At 36.1% G+C, this 5,338-nt stretch overlaps 1 long non-coding RNA gene across 1 annotated transcript; it reads left to right on the top strand.

Annotated features, from left to right (window-relative positions):
• The first annotated feature begins 492 nt into the window (after positions 1-492).
• Positions 493-2,608, top strand: LOC140182601 (uncharacterized). The gene is made up of 2 exons (XR_011878524.1): positions 493-2,111; positions 2,265-2,608. It is a non-coding gene; the product is annotated as an uncharacterized lncRNA (long non-coding RNA).
• Positions 2,609-5,338: the final 2,730 nt, after the last annotated feature.

The following is a 5,338-nucleotide window of genomic DNA, read 5'->3' as shown; positions in this document are numbered from 1 at the left end:
GAGGATCCAGGTAATGCACCAGAGCATATTAAAACCATTACTCCAGAAAATAATTGGTTTAACACGGACACAACAGCTTTTGGTACGAAATGGACAATGGAATACACGATGTTCCAATAATATAACCCTATAAAAAGGGGGCTACAGATTAGAGTAGCAATCATTAGTTAAAGTTAGTACTAATCTCACTTTTAATATGTATTTTGGGAAAAATTTCAAGTGTATCGGAGAATATCGGTGTTTCAGTTGTTTTAATAGTTGATTTTAATTAATATATATTATATATATTTTTTATAATTTATATCAAAAGTTAAAATAACTGGAACACCGATATTCTCGATACACTTGAAACTCTTCCTATATTTTATATTCTAATGTGTATTCTATCTTAGTAGTTGATTTTAGTATACACCTAACATAGTTGTTTTTGTTAATATACATGCGTCCTCCTTAGTACTCTTTCTTATTTTTATTATCCCTCATTACATTGTTTCTCATTGTTGTGACCTGAATTCTACTTCCTAGACTAACAGTTTCTGTAAAACTTTCTTATACACTTAGTTTGCATATCAATAAAGTTTCAGTGGGTATGTGTTTCGTAGGCTGCGAAAGAACTCCATATATCAAGCTTGTTGGCTTTGACAAATAAGAAGGCTGCTAAAAAACTCCTGATCCCAACCAAGGAGCTGAAGGGCCTCAATGACTGTTTGAGCCGACAAATGTTCCATTATTTTATCTATGTGGCTAGTGACAAGACACACAAAGAGACCATCCTGACTGAATTGGACAATATTTGTGATGACTCAACTAAAGACTCAGACATGGTAGTTGCTTGTAAAGACTTAAGACAATGGCTCACTAAAGTTGGTAACTCGGCCAAGCCCCTTTACAAGGATTTCGAGAGTCTCGTGGAATCCCATCCCTTCCATGAACTCTGCCCTTTCTCTGTATCAAAACATACTTCCCGAAATGGATCAAATTTCCTTAAGAAGTTGCGATGGACCTGTCTTGAAGGTGGGCAAGAGTGTTGCAACTAGTGGCGGAGCTTGAAACAAAATTTTGGGGGAGCCAGATAGAAGATAATTGTCAAGATGCTTTTGATATGGATCCCATTTAAGATAAGTTCGTCTAACCTCATTTCTCTGATTTGGGTGATAATTGATATTGTCAAATTTGAAGCCGTTTTTCAGGATTTTGTTTCAAAGAAATAAGGTCAAACTCGATGCAACTCTTTAAACTTTTGGAAATTGTATCTCACTTTTTTCGTGATTCATTAAAGTAGAAGAACTATCTACATGTGTTTATATTGTAAAAGTTATATGTTTTCCTTCTTGAATATTAGCATTCTTCTTAAAAAATGCATTAATTCTTTGATTTTTCATGATTATTTTATATAAAAATTTGAATATATATTCTGTAAAATATGTAAAAAAAAAGTTAGAATGACAAATATTAAAATTTATAATATTTATTGAATTTTTTTATCAATTTATACAAATACAATAATATCAATACTTATTGAATATTCTAATATTTTTTTATCATATAAAAAATTAAATTAAATAAACAGTAAAATATAAAATAATATTAAATTACATAAATAAAAATACCTAATTTTTTATATTTGAACTCAAAAATAAAGGGAGTGTTGCTTATTGAATAGAGAGATGCAAATACACTCAATTCAGTCCAAATCCAACATGTTTTGGATATTTAAAACTAAAAATTATTGTACAATAAAAGCAAGAGATGAAGATTGAACTTTGGTATTTTAAGTCATAGCGAAGTATTTGAGTCAGCTGAACTAATTTTTTATTTTTTGAAAAAGTATTACTAATTTTTTTACCAAAAGTTTGGGGCCATGCCCCCCTTGTCTTAACTAAATTCTGCCCCTGGTTGCAACTGCTAAATCCCTGTTTGTGCAAGACCATATTGATTTTAATTCTAATTTGCATGAGGTCGAGGTACCCATTGTTAGAGATATTCTTTCGTAGATCCTTGACTTCTGTCAAAAGAAATAGAATTTTCGTGGGATCGTGGTGAATCATTTCAAGAGATAGGCCACTTTCTACTTGAAGCGGAACAAAAATATTCTTTCCAATTTGAATGAGGTGAGTTTATTAACGATATATCACATACATACTCAGTTCTTGTTCTTGACATTAATTATTAAATGGTAGATGTCAGCTCAGCTTTGGAAAAGATGTGCATATTTGCTGAAAAACTCTAGTGTACATGCTCTAAGAGTTTCAAATCTTTTGTAGGCTGCCAACTATCTCATTATCCCGAGCTTGTTGGAGTTAACAACTAATGCATTGGCAAATTCAGTGCAAACAAAGCTTGACCTCCCGATGGTGTAGAAAACTATCCTTATCACCAATAATGACTCCCCTCTTCCTTTATGATTAAAGGATTACTTGCATATTCATCATCTAGTGTATTTTTGTTAAATTTTATTCGTTTCTTGGTAGCAATTCATGATGAGCTTATTTGGATAATGCTTTCCTCATCAAGGTTTGTGGTTAATGGAGCATAGACTCTAAAGTTTAAACGATGAGGTCTATGTAGATTTTTTCACGAATGTTTAATTTCTAAGGAATTAAGTTGATTGATGTTGCTCACTACCTCTAAAGATGAATGGAGTTACTCATTCATGGTTGATGCTTTGCCTCTCATGTTCATTTATAAGAATGTGATTAGCCTACATCAGGTTCGTGTCCCCGTCGCGTATTTGACGAGGTTGCTACATTGACAAAGTTGGTTAATAGGTCTTTTAGCACAATTTTCTTTTTATTTATTTATTTATTTATCAAATAGGTGGTTGATCACGTTTAAAAATATCTAATAAATCATGTATAAGCAAATTTCATTCAAATATTGTGTTCGTGCTCGGAGCGTGGTCACGATCTAAAGAGGTGGAGGTAGGAGATCCCAACTTCGTCAAATGCAGAACCAGGCCGGGTGGACAACTTGCAAGACACTCCGATACTAAAGTTTGTGAGGTTATAAGTGAGTTTTCGTGTGTTTACCTGGTGGTTGCCTCTCCTTTTTAGTCTTTGTCCTTTTGGGTTGCCTTTTTCTGACATTAAATGCTCATTACGACACATTATTTGTTGGGATTCGGTGGTTACGAAATTATGGTGGCATATCCATTGTGGTATCCGGCCGTTATCCCATAAGGTCGGTTACAACTTTAATCTCTTGGTCGGTTATGCTTGCTTTTGTTCGAAATAGTGCCCCAACTCGGAGTTTTGGACCTGGGCCATCGGGTCAGAGGTATCCGAGTTCATGAGTTAAGCCCTTCCTTTAGATCAAAATTTTGAAAGGTTTATTTAATTTAAAAACGGTTATGATTCCCCCATTCCACGAACTGTCAGTTCTATTCTCTCTCTGCAATAAATGCAACATTAATTTGAAATTAAATAACTTTTATTCTTCACTTTACCTTTCATTTCCAATGTTTACCAACACTCTCCCACTTTCTCCAAAAACTCTTCCACTTCGCGCAAACGAAGTCTTCCTCTTCTTCTTCGAGCAGTTTCTTCTTTGTCTTTGTTAAGTTCATCGTTGTCGATACCCTTTCTATTAACTTTTTTAAGGTTAGTGATTCTGATACCTCTTTGCTCTTGCATGTAATTTTTCCTTTTTGGAGCTTTCCACTTGTGAATCTTCGTTTATTCTTCCTGTTCTATGGATACTTGTTTGATGCTTATTGCAATTTTTCACATGTTTCCTTTTGGTTATTTACTTTTGATTAGGCTGAATGTAGTTGGGGAACCACTGTTTAAGTTTTTTCCATATAATTTAGTGATTCTACTTGCCCCTATTCTTGTGTTTCCTGAATTTTATTTTTTGCTTTCTTAGCCAAAATTTTGTAGTGTTAGAATTTTTGCTTCCTGATAGTAGTAGTGAGGTAGTAGTGGTGCCCCTATAGGTGATGGCTAGGAAAAAGGTCATTGTGGCTCGTGGTTGTGGCAGTGCGAATTTGCCGAGACCCCGACCTGCCCCTATTCAAAGGATAAATAGCAAGCTCGAGGTAAAAATCTACGGTTGGGTGTACGAGGAGATTAAAACCACTCCTTCCACTATCAAACAGTATGAGCTTGGTAATCTACGAGAAGTTCGAATTATTTTTTATTCTGATATTAGCAACTTGTATATTTTCTCTGTCCTGAGATTCGGGGACCATTTGTTCCACGTAAATGAGCACGCCGATACTGTCTCGGATTGGTTGTGGATGTATGAGACTTTGTTCTCCGGGATCAGGGTTCGTTTACCCTTTTTCGATTTTCAAGTGAGTATTTTGACTCATGTAAGACCCAGAATCGTTGAAAAGTCTTATTATGATCAAGTCTCAAATCATATAGTTATTTATAGCCTTAATTTCAGAGATTATTTTATTAAGGATAATTAAGACAAGTTTTGATTTATCGAATTTGAGGCGAGTTATGATTATTATCCAGTTTTATAATTATTGGATTATTTTCTATATTTGAATTATAAAGTTGATAGTTATAAAATAATAAGTATTTTATATGATTTGGTTTGGATAAGTAATATTTTAAATATTAATACAGCTATTTTGGAAAATAGAGAAATTAATTATACTATTTCTAATTATTTGATTTGGACATTTTATTGAAAATAATTTGTGAAAGTGATGAACAAATAGTATTTTCTATATATAATTAGTGTTGAATTTAATTGAGTTTCAATTACCATATTATTCCCTACTTTTATTTGAAATTACTAAACTACCCCTAGCCTAACACAAACCCTAGTTTTCAAAATGATGAAACCCTAATTTCCAAGCATAGCAGCCGCCACCCTTTCTTCTTCCCTTCAGCAAACCTGCAACCCAACGAAGGAAACAGAAACAGAAAATCATGGGGGAGGGAGCTTGAGAAGGGAGGTCTGGCAGAGAGGAAAGGGCTGCGCCGTGACCACTACCCAGTCGTCGCTGCCGCCCCGCGCTTACTTCCTCACCGCCGCCGCTGTTTTTGTGATCCCCAGCGGCGCTGCCGGCGAGCGCGAAGCCAGAGGAGAAGAAAGAGACAGACCAAGAAGGGAGAGCGCGCGCGCAGGGGAGGAAGGAGTCGCCTAGCTCGCTGCCGCCGCGCTGCTCGGGTCCGTCGAACCCTCCTTGCTGCCGCCGTTCATGTCGCGACCAGAGGGGAGCGAGAGACCAAAAAGGGAGGCGTCACGCAAAGAGGGAGCTCGCGGTGAAGAGAGTGGGGAGCTACCTTGCGCGTCGCCGGAGCTGGGTAGTCATTGTCCTTGCCAGCAGCGAAGAAGAAGCGAGATGAAACCCCCCTAGTCTGCTGCTTCGGTTCGCCAA

Source organism: Arachis hypogaea, chromosome 20 (genome assembly GCF_003086295.3).
Source record: "Arachis hypogaea cultivar Tifrunner chromosome 20, arahy.Tifrunner.gnm2.J5K5, whole genome shotgun sequence".
Lineage (NCBI taxonomy): Eukaryota > Viridiplantae > Streptophyta > Magnoliopsida > Fabales > Fabaceae > Arachis > Arachis hypogaea.
This window is presented reverse-complemented; position numbering and strand designations above follow the sequence as displayed.